Source organism: Schistocerca gregaria, chromosome 3, assembly GCF_023897955.1.
Source record: "Schistocerca gregaria isolate iqSchGreg1 chromosome 3, iqSchGreg1.2, whole genome shotgun sequence".
In the NCBI taxonomy this organism is placed as follows: Eukaryota; Metazoa; Arthropoda; class Insecta; order Orthoptera; family Acrididae; genus Schistocerca; species Schistocerca gregaria.
In genome coordinates, this window is record NC_064922.1 from 635,905,166 (window position 1) to 635,923,342 (window position 18,177).

The window sequence follows — 18,177 nt, forward strand, 5'->3', positions numbered from 1 at the left end:
CCTCTCATAGTTAACAACCACTTGTAGAGTAGAAGTTACTATCTCGCCAAACATCTTAACTGTCTGCTTAATTTATTCTTCACGTTCTGATTCCCTCTTCTCCAAACGAATTTTCAGTGCCTCAGAGATATTTTATAAATCTGAACCAGAAGGAGGAAGGAGTCTCCCTGGAAACCTTATTGCAACTTGTAAATTCAAATGGGGAAAACCACTACTGTCATACCAGCCACCACAGCAGCACTTCTTCTGCTCAGCATATTCTTCGTTTTGGTACGTAGAAGACGCAGTGAAGACTGCGCTCTGATCCAGACGTCATTCAGAATAGAACTCTGTCCTTGAATCTTAGTAACAAGCCTACTTCCTCATTATCCATCACTCATAAATTACCTCACATACCTTTCTTATTCTTTTCATCTGACTTTTGAAATTTCTTCTGTAGCTGTTTATTCCATTCATTAACATCTTACAGAAACTAGAAAAGACATTCAATTGCGGCAAGTTCACTTTCAACATTAGAAATTATTATGCAATTCTTTGGTCAGCTGCGTAAATTTCTTTGTAACTTCTTTACAAATGGATTCACAGTTTGAAGCTAAGATATGCCTCAGCCCCTGCATAGCAGTAACGCTTCTATCTTCTACGATAAATCCTCCCTCTGTTATTCATTTCATTCTTACTATCCACCACATTAGCCACTAGTTTCTTACACTCTTCACATGAGCACATACTTCCTCTGATTCCCGTTCTTGTCCTTCTTCCAGTTCAGCTACTTTCTCTTCTAAAATACTAACCGTTGCTTGTTTTAGTGATTTCGATCAATCCAGATCAAATTATTTAGTGGAGCTTTCTCAGCACTATAACGTTAGGCGTACGTAGGCGAGTTAATTGGCCGTATAGAACTGGTACGGGGTAAGGTCATCCGGTTTAAAAATGGTTTAAACGGATCTGAGCACTATGGGACTTAACATCTGAGGTCATAGGTCCCCTAGAATTTAAAACTACTTAAACCTAACTAACCTAAGGACATCACACACACACACATACCTGAGGCAGGGTTCGAACCTGCGACCGTAGTGGTCGCGCGGATATAGACGCGTCTAGAACCGCTTGGTCACTCCTGCCAGCGGTCACACTGTTGATGGCTGAACGCTAGCAGCCACAGGTCGCTCCGTGGCCAACCCTGCTAGCTGAGGGTTTCTGATCATCCAAATGGCTCTGAGCAGTATGAGACTTAACTTCTGAGGTTATCAGTCCCCTAGATCTTCGAACTACTTAAACCTAACTAAACTAAGGACATCACACACATCCACGCCCGAGGCAGGATTGTACCCTGCGACCCTAGCGGTCGCGCGGTTCTAGACTGTAGCGCCTAGAACCGCTCGGCCACTCCGGCCGGCTCTGATCATCCAGTTGTAGAGACAATGAGCACTTCGCCGGAAACAGATTACTCCCGAAGCTGGAAGGCTGATGCTCGCATTGCCTTTTGTGCAGAGTATGCTATAGGAAATGACATAGTCTCAGACACTCTTAAAAATTCCCAACTTACATCTCTTTCAGGTTCGGTAATGACACTCGTGAAGTATTAACGCAAATCTGAATACATTTTCAATTGCAGAAAAATTAGGAGCATCCAGTGACACAACATTATCTAAGTATCCTTAACACTACAAAAGTTAATATCTTACAACGAATTATCATTTTCACAATGACCCTTGAATTAACAATTCTGAATCGCTTCATGTGGTTTCAAAAAGCGTTATATCAAATGATAACACTGCACTACAGTTATCACCCCTGATAGCTACATAGCTGTATCTATTTCGTTTATTGACTCACTACGTCTTCTATATCCACGTTGTTATGCAAATGTTGTCAGAGCATCGTATTCTCCATATTTACACAGTAAATGTCCACAGTATCAGTACCTCACGTATTGCTTAACTTATGTAGTTATTTTATGAACAGCTTACTATCTTGCCTGTACTTTATTTAGACACTGACTGCAAGTGCTATTTAAAAATTCGTGCAAATAGAAAAGTGGGTGGTCGCATGTGCTAGCGACCACAATAGCTGAACAGAGAACTAAAAGATGTTTCTGTCAAGCAGATCTCAATAACTGTTTAAACAACATATAATGGCGATAAGTTACGATTTATGGTGGGAACAAGTGTTCAAGAATACTGGCTTTTTATCTATGGACAAACCGTTATTTATGATTGTTGTAAGTTATCTGAATGTGACAGAATGTTTAAAATATCTCTTTGTTTAATAATACTTGTTGTACATTTATTTAATGTGGGAAGTAGTCAACTTCAATCAAATCATGTCTGTAGATTTGGTGGGGATGGCATTCAGCCAGTCAAAGTAGCCAGTAGTAGAACACTACGGGAATGAAGTGGAGACTAAACTTTTTCTGTGATGAACTCAAGGGGTAATTGTAGACACTTTGTGGCGGGTTCTGGAAGAAGAAAGACCTGTCTACACTAACATGTGCGATTCAGTCGTGCAGGTGACTATTTCATGGCAGTGATCGGCTGCTACCACCCTTTAACGTCTGAAAGTTGATTGCCAAATGGGCTCCTGAGTAAGACTATTAGCTTTTGCGGCTTGGTTTACAAAACGGAGAATAGACAGACTATGGCTCACTATTTTTCGTTAATTTGTGAATCTGCATGCCGAAATCTGAACTATTTTGACCTCATGGAACTTAAGTGTAATGGGATCACAAAGAGGACTTAGTTTTCGTTTATCTTTGATTACTATTCAGTTTGGGGTTTTTCTACCATTCTCGTACCGCTTTTAATGTAAATGTACTGTATATGATAGGGACAGGTGACCTCAGATGTTAAGTCCCATAGTGCTTAGAGCAATTTGAACAATTTTTTGACAATGCCAGACTGTTTCACCACTATAGACCCTTGTTTCTTCACTTTTAACAAAACGTGATACCCTTGTTCTGGTTTGGATAACTGCAGGCTTGTCCATTAAGCATGGAATGGTAATTTAAACAAGAATCTTACAACGATCTGAAACTGACCTCCGTTATGCTGTAAAATAGAGCCTACGATTTTTTACTGTGTTTCCAATATCGGTTGAGGTGTTACACATCACGCGTATTTGTAAGTCAAGTTTCCAGCTTCTCTAACGCAAATAGCAACCCTTTGTCGATAGGGGGCTCCACACTTTAGCGTGTAACATGGCAGTATGTACAGAATTAGGTCGCTGAGTGAGAAATAACATACTAAGGGAGTTTATAACCACGGGTATCGTATCTCCAGTTGAAATTCTCCGAACAACAAAAGCTTTGTGCTGTGATCATTGTATTGACATGAGTGAAGTATGACGTTGGGATCATTGTGTTTGTATTGGAGGAAACGGTTGTACTAACGTCAGCGTCTGTGTCAGAGCTCGGAGATGACGACCACATACGGCAACCGGCAAGACTCATCTGAATCTGAATGATGAGCTCATCTGAAATTAGTCGGACAACACGGACGCAGCTCTCAGGTAAGTGTGCATATGACGAGAGCGGGTACAGGCCATCACTGAAGAAATGCGTTACAGAATACTGCTTGGTGTGTGCCTGAAATTCTCACTCCTGGCGCAAAACACAGGACACTAGACATCGTCAACAATTTCTTTTTCGTTTACAGCGTGAATATGATGGCCTCCTAAACAGCTACGTAATATGTGATGAAATCATCTTTCACCGTTTGGACCCACTAGACGAGAGAGCATCATAGAATTCATACAAAAAGTAACACCGAAGCGTAGGAAGTTCGTAACAGTGCCATCAGCAGGCAAAGTAGTGCTCACTGTGACATGGGATGCTCATGGTTGGTTCACCTGAGTTCATGCCTCAAGGCACCAGTGTAAACCCTGCAAGATACTGCGAAACCATCAGAAAAGTGAAATCACGAATTCGAAGATTTCGTCCACACACAGAGCACTCTGTCCTTCAGAATGAGAATGCCTGACCACACACGAGTCTTGAGACATGTGGAGCCATCCAGTCTTCGATTCACTATCATCGATCATCCTCCACACGATCCCGAATTGGCCCAAATCAATTTTCACCTGTTTTTAAATCTTGAAGAAAACGTTTCAGTAAAATGAGAGGTGAGACTTTGGCTCCCTCAACGACGTCAGTCATTCTACAGTGATTACTACCCATCTACCCTTATTTCAGCCCACAGAATTTCTTCAGAAAGTAATCATTAACAGCCACACTCGTCTTAAACCGTAAGTAACATATAAAATGTGTCCCACAATATTACTTTCATTCAGCGGGACTAATAGTCTGAGAGAACTCTGAGGTAATGGGAGAGTTGTGGCGCCCTCAAAATATTCTAAGTTCGGAGTGGGTGCGGCCACACTGGCCGCTCGGCAGGCCGTGGCTCGTCGGCAGTCGCGTGGTGCCGAGGTGCTGAGCGTCGGCCGGACCAAGAGGGCAGCCCCAGCGCGTGGTCCAGGCTGGGAACTCAATGTTGTCGCTGTGAGGAAGACTGCGCTTTGTGTCGATGAAGCAGGTTTGTATGCCGGGAGTGCCAACGATGGTGGACTTCGTGAAAACCATAATGGCAGAAATTTTAGAGTTCATGCAGACATTAATAACAGCCAGAGGAGTCATAATACCTAAAAAAACGTGTACATTACCATTATTTGCACGACGATTGTGAGGGTTGAATGTGATTTTCAATATATTTATTACTTTAAGGTTTAGTATCTGACAGCAACACCGAGCAACGAATTTTCAAAACCTAAGAGGTTCATCCGATTATGTCGATCGACGTGTCTTTACAAAGCTGTTCCCGAAATCTAAATTGGTATGAACTGTAGCATGTAACTGGAGTACTACATGAGTTATTGGTGGTCTAAGTGGCCAATTACTATTGATCGCATCAGGCCCTAAGTACTCCCCAGTTCCACAAAAGAACGGTAGTGTATTTACTTGTTTATTACTTTGTTTATATACTATTCATGAAGAAATTGCTTAAATATTTACTTTGTTTTAGAAAGCAGAGAGACATTAGGCTACTGGCATACCTTTTGTTTCTGTTCTTTTGATATACGCTTATTTGATTTGACTATTTATTTAATAATGCGTGGTAAAACTGAAGTGATATCAGGTGTTCCCCAGGGAAGCGTCCTGGGACCTCTACTGTTCCTGATCTATATAAATGACCTGGGTGACAATCTGAGCAGTTCTCTTAGACTGTTCGCAGATGATGCTGTAATTTACCGTCTCGTAAGGTCATCCGAAGAGCAGTATCAGTTCCAAAGCGATTTAGAAAAAATTGCTGTATGGTGTGTCAGGTGGCAGTTGACGCCAAATAACGAAAAGTGTGAGATCATCCACATGAGTTCCAAAAGAAATCCGTTGGAATTCGATTACTCGATATATAGTACAATTCTCAAGACTGTCAATTCAACTAAGTACCTGGGTGTTAAAATTACGAACAACTTCAGTTGGAAGGACCACATAGATAATATTGTAGGGAAGGCGAGCCAAAGGTTGCGTTTCATTGGCAGGACACTTAGAAGATGCAACAAGTCCACTAAAGAGACAGCTTACACTACACTCGTTCGTCCTCTGTTAGAATATTGCTGCGCGGTGTGGGATCCTTACCAGGTGGGATTGACGGAGGACATCGAAAGGGTGCAAAAAAGGGCAGCTCGTTTTGTATTATCGCGTTATAGGGGAGAGAGTGTGGCAGATATGATACACGAGTTGGGATGGAAGTCATTACAGCATAGACGTTTTTCGTCGCGGCGAGACCTTTTTACGAAATTTCAGTCACCAACTTTCTCTTCCGAATGTGAAAATATTTTGTTGAGCCCAACCTACATAGGTAGGAATGATCACCAAAATAAAATAAGAGAAATCAGAGCTCGAACAGAAAGGTTTAGGTGTTTGTTTTTCCCGCTCGCTGTTCGGGAGTGGAATAGTAGAGAGATAGAATGATTGTTGTTCGATGAACCCTCTGCCAAGCAGTTAAATATGAATTGCAGAGTAGTCATGTAGATGTAGATGTAGATGTTATGGTCCAGCCATAGAAATATTTATTTAGTTTCGAGTTATTTAAATGTAAATCCCAAATTTCGTATGTGTTTCAATATGTTTGTCAGTGTGCATTGGCTTGAATAAATGGCAGGAGGGCTCTAGCCAATCACAGGGTTGATAATGGCCAGACTGAATGGGAATGGGGGAGGAGTGCTCGACAGGTCAAGGGGGGCTGGATGGGGAGCATGATTGTCAGTCACAGGAACTACGACGGAGAGTAGGGCAGTTTGCATGTGGTCACCGGAGAAATATTTCGTAGTGCCTCTTGTGCGCTTGTGAGATTTGCATGGCTTCTACAATGAAGATATGGTAAGGATTTAGAAGTGGTTATCTCGCTAGCTATGTTGTTCTTCATAACTAATTATGTGAAGTAGGAATCTATTGTTTCCCTGTTTATATTTTTTTATTTAATTACTGGTACATCGACACCAGTAGGTGTTTTGAAGTAATAATTGCCATTCTTAAAGGTACTTCTGCTGTCGTACTCATCATTTAAAGTCGTTATTTAATTGCAATCTTTCATTTATAAATGTCTATGTTACATTCAAAATTCGCAATTGAGGAGTGACAGGAACCTTCGATCATTCGATTCATGTGTATATTCCTATTGTCTACTGTAGACTCAGCAGTATTTGGCTTGTAATGCAGCAACTACGTCTCCCAGCTCCTAGACAACGAAACCAGCCAAAAACATTAATATTTCATCTCTGAATCTGAGGGTACGTAGTTGACGGCCACCTCATTTTTTTTCTAAAACAGCCTTTTTTATCATATAAGCCTGAATATAGTTTCCTTACTATTGAACCACAAAGTTTACTAATCTACTTAATTTTAATCCCTTGAAGAATGCATGAATAATTCAGGTTTCAACCTAAAATATTCCTGTTTCATATTCATGTATCATCAATTTCAGATACTTTCAGAGTAATGCTATGAAATTTTACAGAGTAACATCAAGTGTCACCGGTTACTGCTCATTTATGTTCGTTCAAGAAGAATTTTAAAAAATTTCAAAAGATTGCAAAATCTTGTCAACGTAAATCATCATAATATGTAACAACTGGTTGCCCACATAGAGAAAAGCGCCACAGAGAAGAAGCTTAACAAATGTAATGAAAAACGTCAGAAAAAATTATAAGCGATAACGTTAGGCAGAAAAATTGTACTTGTTAAGAAAATCAGAGAAATAATGTCTTTTATCATGCAAGGTTCTTTTTGTTTTATGTATTTGAACTAATGGACACTGAAGTGACACAGGAAACTGTCCCGATGAAGAAGATTTTCTTTATCTTCTTTGTGAATATTTATCCATAAGAATAACACCGTGATGCAGTCTGGGAGCTTCAGTCCGGATCCGAGTGGCTGCTACGGTCGCAGGTTCCAATTATGCCTCTGGCATGAATGTGTGTGATATCCTTAAGTTAGTTAGGTTGACGTAGTTCTACGTCTAGGTGACTAATGACCTAAGATGCTAAGTCCCATAGCGCTTAGAGCCATTGGAACCATATTGATGCAGTCTGACCACCCTTCAGAAGCAATCTGACAAAGCCACATATACTTAGCACAACGTTAAGATCAGGCCTCTGAATGACCTTTTGTTTTGTAATGAGCAATCTTTCTATTACAGGAAGTAACACATTATTCTGTAAATACTGCTATCTTATGTCTTAAAGGCAAAACAAGTACAAGGAGAGTGCTTCACTAACGTACTTTTACAAAACTTTTGTACAAAGAATTTGAGGACACAGAACTTTCACACAGCATTGTATAAAACCTTGCACCACAACTGCTGATCCGATGTTCTTGATGGAAACTTATCTTTTGGAACCTGAAAGAATTATACAAGAATATGAGAAGGAATCTAAAATTGTCGGCATGACATAAAAACCGATTGTCACAGAAAATGATAATCATGCTGAAGGCATGGTATTACATCCAGCTACCTCCACTGCACTTGTATACATGCTTACTCTCATGGTCTTCCACATGTAAATTTTACAGAAATACACATTGGTGTCGCTTACTGCAGAAACATAACAAGATTACTTTTGGGCTGTATTGAGTTAAGAGCTGATTTACCTTTTTTGACTCTCCATCTATGGAAAGAATGGAGTCAGAAAATTTGCCCTATATTTTTAATGAAAGAAATGAGAGGCGAAAGTTATGAGAAAGAGGTGAAACAACACTTCTCTATGACTAATGCTACTTCTACAATCAACCTGCTAGTGTTTTGGCTGATATTAATCTCAATTCCTGCGATTTTACTATGGTAATCACCATGATGGAAATTGGATGCAGATGCTTACGGTGAAAGTTTAAAGAGAAGAAAAGCTGCAAGGAATGTCGATTGTTAAGTTGGCATACTGAAAAGTTTGGTAATTGAACATTTAGTGTACAAAAAGTAGACTAGCAAATGATTTTCATAGAAAAACAGTGGAAAAATCGCAAGTAAGTAATGTTCTGATAGTTAAGGTGCAGTAGACCTATCATAAAACAAATCAACAAACGATTTATGGTTGACTGAAATATGTGTATTATTTTCGAGATGTCATAGAAACTGCATTGGAAGAATTCCTGAAGAGGAAAGAAGCTACATATTTTAATGTTTTTACAACATATAAAGGATGAGAGATTTTTTATCTTCAGAGATATAGATTTTTATAGATAATTTTTCTAGTAAGCAAGGAAGAGCACCAGAAGGAGGTAACTATGAAACCAAATGCTAGAATGCTCTATATTTCATTATTTCCAGCAATGGACGGTCAAAGGAAGCTTTCTCAGGTATCCACGGGTTCACAAACCAAAGGGTCAGGAGGATGAGCAATCTATTTTCTTGGGGGAAATCCCATATTGATTAGAGGAGTGAACTATCATCATGAAAAATAATCTGTAGTGAAGAAAAAAGTTTGATTATTGATCACAAAAATTCTTTATCCAGAAAATTCTACACTATGGCACAAGAGAACAGCGTTCTTTCTGTAGTAAGTGATTCTTTTTGTACTCAATTGGATGAGGGAGCAGATCGCCAATTCTAAACATTCATGGTGGTGTCTGTTTGTTCTATATCGTGTCTCCCTACCACTTTCGCGCAACGACGCTCTGAGTGTTTTTTAGGCAATTAACTAGTTTGAACCTGGGACCTGTTGCTGGTAAGGAGACGCCAGACCACACACGACTTGTAGAATTCAGAAGAGTTCAGTGAGACTAGCGATGATATAACCAAATACTAAATGATCTCAGCGTCAAATCCACTGCACTCCCTGTAAAAGAATCTTAATACAAACTAAATTTAGTGGAAGGGGTTCAAGGCTTTAATATTTTTAGTTAGCTGGTAAAATAACGTCGAAAAATCAATTAAGTTGACCATTGGAAATTTTATTCTACTCACAAAATATCGTTTATAAATTGCACTATTGATAAAAGGAAATGTTTTAATACGGGATAGTAAAAACCAACTGCGTTCAACAAAAATGTGAACGAATATTCCCTGAATGGGTTTCCAAGTTCTACAATCGATCGAAGGATGACCTATGCCATAGCACATCTATAATCTAGGTTTAATTTAAGTTTCACAAAAAGAGAAAACTATCGAAATGGTCTACAGTGACCCTCAATTATCTTTAATTACTTATCTAACTTGTCGTAAATTACAGTGGCTGATGTGGCTTCTCAATAACTATATAAAAGAAAAATCCTCGCGTTTCAGATCTGTTCTTCAAGTGGCAAATGTAAACACCATGAGTTTTAATTAATGATCGAGACTAGTATTACGTAAAAAAGAAAAGAGGTGTAACAGTTGAGACTTCTGCAGTTCTGAGTGAAGCTTTATGCGCTGCTATGTGGCATCGCGTGCGTTCATTACCTTGTCGGTGTTCGTCAGGGGGGCGGCGGCCTGCGCAGCAGCCATCCAGCTCGCCGTCTCGCAACTAACTCCCCTCTAGCTTCTCGTTATTACAATTTACCGAAGTTGGTTTAAAAAAAACTATCTGGCTGTGTTTTCATCTGACCAATCAGGGTATCAATGTTAACCTTAAGCTCCGCCTACAAAGATTCTGTCTATCCAATGAGAAACGTTATACTTTTCGTGGTGGGGCAATGATTTTAAAGTTTGCGACGTAACAGAGACGCTAAAAAGTCTCACGCTAAAACCTGCAGCTGGTGTGGTCCTTTTAGCGTTGTCGTAAGATCAATACTGTTCTTCTGGAGGGCTCTATCTTTTAACATGGGCTGGGGGGTGGTCATTGACGTAACAGAGACGCGAAAAAGTCTCTCGCTAAAACTTGCGGGTGGTAGTGGCCCTTTTTGTGTTATCGTAAGATCTATACTGTTTTTCTGGAGGGCTCTAGCTTTTAACATGGGCTGGGGGTGGCCCTTGACGTAACAGAGACGCGAAAAAGCCTCACGCTAAAACGTGCAGGTGGTAGTCTTAGCGGTAGGCTGCCGACGTGGGTGTCCAGTCCGTCCGTTATTGTAGGGCCTTCTAGCTTTACACGGTTCTGCTCTCGGCTTCTGTCCTCGTTTCTCCCCTCGGAACTGCGTCTGCCTCACGGTGTGCAGGTACGACATGCATTTAGGCATTCTTGTGTTAGTCTATGGCATTCCATTTGCTCACTCGTTACTTGTATTACTTTGGTTAATTTAATGTCACGATTTATTCGGAGCTATGTGACATACCAGTAGATTTGCTTATTATGTCAGGGTTTTCATGGAAGGTTCTGGATGTACCTGACACCTTACACAATATATATATCAATGTTCACCTACATCTAGTTGAATACTCTGTAAATCACATTTAAGTGCCTCACAGAGGGTTCATCCAAACGCCTTCACAATTCTCTATTAATCCAATCTCGTACAGCGCGCGGAAAGAATGAACACTTACATCTCTCTGTATGAACTCTGATTTCCCTCATTTTATCGTGGTGATCTTTCCTCCCTATATAGGTCAGTGTCAATAAAATATTTTCGCATTCTGAGCAGAAAGATCATTGAACATCAGTTTCCAGTTAACTCCACGATTACTTCAACTCTAGAAATGACCCATGGTAAGGGAAGGTGAAGACTTCATCTATACAGTTTCTGTGAAACAAATGTGTATGCATGATATATTAGATGAACGAACAACCTGTAAATTCAAGTAGGCTGCGAACAAGATGTGCTATACAAAGAGATTAGGAACTTGCTCACGTCTATGGAAACTGCTACTCCCACACAGTTACTCTTGCTGCCTCGGTGCAGACTGGAAAACCTTGTGTCATTATAGCTCGCCAAGCTCTCTTTCAAAGAAGTTTGTTACCTTTTTTCTAGCGAAGACACTTACAGAAAAATACTTCACACAGTTCACAATGTAATTTCACGTAATTACAATCATGAGACATTCATACATCGATCTCTTAACTTCTCAGTGTAGTTCAGAGTAGACATATTTCTAACCACAAAGCAACACACACATGAAAGTGGACATGAAGAAAATCAGCAGATGACAGAAATAGAAGCTTTGCTCACTTTCAGACACGCTAGCCATGCTGCGCTCCTAGCCGATTGTTATTCTCAGTGGCTGAGGCAGTGCTCACCCGAATCCTCAGTGAAGATAAACCAGTTTGACATAAGCACACAGATACGCTACTAGTGAGCATAGGTATCGCACTGAAGCTTGCTCACGTGTAACAGACAAGTAGAGAAACAATCAAAGAATACCTGCCATGTCTTCTCGATTTCTTCTTACCTTATCACCCCCCCCCCCTCCTCCCAGTTCACATTGTCCAACTATTTTTACTTCCTACTCTTCCTACTACCGAATTCCATTCTCCCATCATAATTAAATGATCCTCTATATTAACTACCTGAATAATACATTTCATCTCATCACACATTATTCAGCCACTTCCTCATCTGCGGACCTATTTAGCACATAATTTGTACTGCAGGTGGTGGGCATTAGTTTTGTGTGTGTCTTGGCTACGAAATCGCTGTCTGTAGTAGTTTACACACATTTCTATTTTCTTATTCTTTAATGGCTCAACTTCTGAATTACCTGTGTTTGATTTTATATCTACAAAGGTCGTTTTTGTTCAGTTGTCTATATGTTTTTTTTATTTTTTGCTCGAGGAGAATAAAATTTTTTGTCTATATTCTTGGAACATTTAGCTATAAGTTGGTATATAAAAGTATTTTCTTTTCTTTACAGGTGAGCCGTAAGGGGCCTTGAAGTAGATATAGCTTGCGACAACGGTCAGTGATGGAGTTCCTCTTCAAGACTGGCGATGACTCTGCCACTTAGATTCACAGTAAGTTGTTCCATGTAGATGAGGAGGATATAGTGGATCGCAGCAGTATACAGCGGTGGCTGCAGAGGTTTAAAGAAGGTGATTTCTGTCTGCTGGACAATCCACGCTGCGGTAGACCATCGATGTTAGTAATGTGGATAAGGAGACCATTGATCATATCATTCAAAATGACAGATGTGTGACCACACGACAGCGAGCTGAATTGACTCATTTTTCATTGGGTAGTATGGTAGCACTGGTACAGTAACTAGGGTAGGGAAAAATTTGTGCACTTTGGCTGCCTAGATCATTGACAAAAGGAATGAAAACGATGACGGCTTCATTACCCAGGATGAAACATGGTTGTTTTTGTCTGAACCTGAGAGCAAAACCCAATCCATGGAGTGACGTCATCCGGGTTCCTCTCGGAAGAAGAAAGCAAAACTTTCACGAACAGCAGGCTGAAAGGCGATGGCCTCCTTCTTCTGGGATCAGTGTGGTGTCGTTTTCATTGACATTTCGGAACTGGCTCCTCAATTAACCGGGACCATTACTGTTTATCACTGGAGAAGTTGCGACTTTCCATTAAGATGCACAGTCCACAGCTTCAGGATAGGCTCATTATACTACACCATGACAATGCCAAACCCTGTACAGCCCTTATGACTCAAGAGAAATTCATAAAAATGGATTGGAAAATTGTTCCTAATCCTCCCTACAATCCGGACTTGGCTCCGTCTGAATTTTACCTCTTTGATCGTCTGAAGGACCACCTGCGCAGAAAACATTTAATAGGGAGAAAGACCTTATTTCCTGTGTCAAGCGATGGCGTAAAAGTCAATCCCCAGAATTTTAACAAAGTGCATTTACATTACGGAAAGAACGTTGGGCCAGATGCGTCATAGATGATGGTCTCTGCATTGAGTAGGCTCAATGTATTGCTAAATGTTCCACATATGTTCACAAAAAATTTCATTCTCCTCCTGCAAAAATAAAAATAATTACGAACGATTATCAAACCTCTTTGAACGCCCTTTGTATGGTAATGTACTCATCTGATTGGTAGTCCGGTTCCCCCTGCCAGTGGACAGCTCTACTCTGCACTATATCAAACTTTAACTTATGTGTTTCCCATTTTTAAGTATCTAAACTACCCACCTGATGAAAGGGATCTAACAATTTCTCTGTTGTCTAAAGATGGCTAGTCACCATCCTGCTGAATAGAATCTACACAGAGGTCTCTCTCTGGACTAATGTATCCAAGAGGGAGCCATCATTATTTAACCATACAACCTCACAAAAAGTAATGGCTGATATTTCCCCTCGCTTTCAGCAAAGCAAGGCCATGTCGCCTAATATTATAACGCCAGATCAGTCAGCCATCCACAATGTTGCCTCGGCAACTATTGGATTTCATGCCGCTCCTACTCAGGTACTAAAAGTTTTTCAGTCATTTCCACAGATTGACCTCCATTGTGATTACCTCTTTTGTCTGCCCATCTGTAACACTAAGACGTGCAAGTAGTACAATAGGTAAGTAATGTAGCCGACCACGATTCAAGGCAGTACTTTCGATCAAAGCACCAAAATATTTTTTTTTTGTTTTATTTACCAAAAGACAGAAGATTTCAAGTACACATCGGCTGTTAAAATTCGTATTTCTACAGGAATTATAAAAATATATATTTATGTCATTAGGGCAATACAAGGTAGAATGCATTTTTGAGTAGGAAACTTTGACAATTGCATCACATTTTGCAAGCCACACTGGAGCTTAAAATTGAATATTTACACATCTAAATTTATCAAAATACATACAGCTCACATACTGGAACTAGTGATATGACTTACACGTTAGTCGACAAGAATTAATGAACCAAAATATGTCTGTATGAATCAAAATACAGCTATGTATTTCACTGTTGCCATACTGGCTCATAGATTAAAGTGCGCTTGTTGGCCTGAACACATGAAGATTTGTATCAAAATAAACAACGTTCATCCTAGATGTAAACTATCTGTATAATTTGTCAATAGGTTATATGACTTTGTCAAAATCCATACAAATTCGGTGGAAAATTGTAGTGAGCGTCTTACTAATGTTTAAACTACAACTTGTACAAAAAATTTGCCACATTCTGCTGACAAAGGTAACTTATGGTATCAGAGCAGCTGAGGTTACATCACACTTTGTCCCTGTATTTCGTCATTTTACAGGAAAAATACAGCATACTGCCTCAAATATCGCTATGTTATAGAATTAAAAAGAAATTCCTACATAAGTTGGCATAATAAAACAAATTTGTTACATGTTTCCGGCTACCTTGTCATGTTATGTTGAATAAAACAGCAGAACATTGTTTAGTATATCGTCACACCGTAGCAAAACTGAAACCAATACCAACATACATTTTGAACAAAACTTATGAATGACTGGTGCATTTATTCATAAGTTAGAGGAAAATAGTGCTTAGTTAGGTGAAGCATACTGAAAACGACAGATATACTTGGTACTATCGGAAAGAAAGTGTAGTGTCGAAGAACAAATACATTTATGTATTTTGATAAATGTTACAGAGAATGTAAACATGGTGTGTGTGTGTGTGTGTGTGTGTGTGTGTGTGTGTGTGTGTTTGTGTGCGTAAAATGAAATTTAATGATGAGACAGAATTTTAGGTCCTAGTGGATGTACGACACAGAAATACACTAATTACATAATTTTTATCCTGTATGTTCACATGTGAGATGTAAAGCTATGACACAGAGTTTTAGGAACAGTATTTGACTTAGGCATTATTTTTATAAACAATACAGCTTACACATATACTTTTGAAGATCGCTTCTATATAATGTTTGTCAATTCTGTTTTAACGGGTGGTAAAATACTGACACGTATTCAAATAACTTATAGGAATACCGCCGGATGTCGTCTTTTCGACAGGAGCGGACCCTGCCATTTCCAACGCGTAGCTTCAGCCAGTTAGCTCTGTGCAAGGGAATTTAAAATTTCTGTGTTCAGATAAACTCCGGAACGATAACACAGAAGCACACACACACACACGCACACACACACACACACACACACACACACACACACACACACATTGTAAACATTTATTCCATCTAAAACCAGAGATGACAAATTTCAGAAGTAATCGATAGCGAAATTAAAAGTCAACAGATGAGGTAGCATAAACTATAACCTCCTGTTTTTTGACAAGGGAGAGAGCACGGTTCTTTGCAAAATGTAAATAATACCCAACATCTCTGTTTATAAGGAAAATCCCCGATTTAATTGCAACAGCTTCCATAATAACAGTATCAAAACAACAGAAAGTTCATGCCAGACTCTGAGTTGTCGTATTTCATAGCACGAACGGTATCAAGACAATGTTTTGAATGGTGGATTTGCTCGGATGTTAATAGCGTGTCAGCAACATATGTTTAGTACGCCGGTCTCCCATATTCCTGATAGTCTGACAAATATATGCACACTACAACTGAAATTAGTACTACAATCCCTCTTTCCGCTAACGAAAATCATCTTTTACGGAACCTAAATTGGCCTTGACCTTATCGAAAGATCGTTAAAACACGCTTCACATCATATTTTCTCCAAATGCGACCAATCCTGTGCGGAATGCCCCCTGCGTAAAGCAATTGATATTAACATCACTCACGCATTGCAAAGTTCGTCGATAGCGCATCGCACGTCTTATCTGTCCTTCACTTTAACCATTGTGATGAAAGATGACTTCGAGATGGACTAACTCAGCTTACAATCTGTCATGATTTGACATGACACGGGCTGTGTGAACAGAGGTAGGAAGTACACCTCCTCGTTGAGGCTGATGCTGTCATCTATCAGCTTGCAAATACATGTCAGTATGAATAGGCTTCCTATAAACGGCTTGTCCCAACGTACCATCAACCCTCCTCCTGATCAACACAGGAATAAAGGGAAGAAAGTCATCCTTCTCGACATCTGCCGCGAAGAAAATACGCAGGTTAATTGATTTCAGGTGTTCTACAGACATCAAAAATGTTTTACATCACTCCGGTTCCCAGAACTCCTGAAGATAGGGGTTGACTGAGGATATGGTATCACAGACACAGCCCCTTGGACTGTTCAGAGATGTCACTAATCCTGCACAAAGATACAAACAACCATGCATAAGCACCACTTATTAGGCGGAGGGGTTCTGACAGCCGACCAGATCAATTCATTCCGACAGGAAGGACATACACAGCTCATGTTGTCTGTAGTTCAACTATGCCTAGACGATCGATACCACGGTTAGATCGCGTCCGTATAGTTACTTGGTGCCAGGAAGGGCTCCCAACAAAGGAAGTGTCCAGGAGTCTCTGAGTGAACCAAAGCTATGTTGTTCGTACATGAAGGAGATACAGAGAGACAGAAACTGTCTATGAGAAGGCTCACTCAGGCCGTCCAAGGCCTACTCCTGCAGTGGATGACCGCTACATAACGATTCCTGAAGATTTTAGCTTGGAGTAACCCTGAAATCAACGCCACCCTGTTGAATAATACTTTTCGTGTGGCTGCAGTAGGTCGTGTTACGACTCAAACTGTGTGCTATAGGCTGCATGATACGCAACTTCACTCCCGAAGTCCATGGCGAGATTAATCTTGCAAACCAAGACACCATCCAGCACGATACAACGGACCCAACAACATGCCGAATTGGCCGCCCAGGATGGGGATCATGTTCTCTTCACCAATGAGTGTCGCATATGCCTTCAACCAGACAATCGTCGACGACGTGTTTGGAGGAAACCCGGTCGGGCTGAACGTCTTAGACACACTGTCCATCGAGTACAGGAAGGTGGAGGTTCCCTGCAGTTTTGGGGTGGCATTATGTGGGATCGACGTACGTCGCTGGTGGTAATGGAAGGTGCTTTAACGGCTGTACGACACGTGAATGCCATCCTCCGACCGATAGTGCAACCATATCGGCAGCATATTAGCAAGGCATTCGACTTCATGTACGACACACGACAATTAGAACGCCCATCGTGCACATGTTGCGAATCACTTTCTTCTGATATCAGTTGTGGGGCAAGGTTCGTACAACGACCCGCTGCATTGTTGCCAAATTAATTCAAGATGGCGGCGATGGCGTCATCCGAGATGGTGGCACGTAGACTTGGCAAACGGCACATGACGTCATCCAAAGTGGCTGGTTTTGGTGGGAAAATAGGCCAATTGTGCTACGTCCACTAACCTAAACTTCAGATAAATTGGCGGGAATTTGGAATTTTGGCGGGAAATTAGACCAATTGTGCTATGTCCACCAACCGAAGTCTCCAGAACAAAAAAATGGCGGCAAATTTGAATTCCAACAGGATAATGGATGCAAACAGTAGTTGTCTATATTATTATTCATTATTATTGATTATCATTTATTATCATTCATTATCATTTATTATCATTTATTATTGTTTATTATCGTTTATTATTATTTATTATTATTGACCTGCCTCCACTAGAAAATTCCCTCCAAATTCAAATTCCAGCATGATAATGGCTGCAAAACCTCACTTTTCTTTATTATCATTCATTATCATTGATTATCATATATGATCATTAATTATTATTGTTATTTATTATTTGGTCCAGCACCTGCTTGACAAATACTGGTCTACCGCACGTTTGTCGCCATAGTTTTCTCGAGAGTTGAATCCGCCATGACGTCAGAAGAGGTGGTCCAGCACATGCGCTTGGCATGACGGCCCTTGCTAATTTAATTGATCAACCGACTCTCATTATACAATCGACATTGTCCATATACCAAATCGAAGATCATCACGAAAACACACGCCCGTATA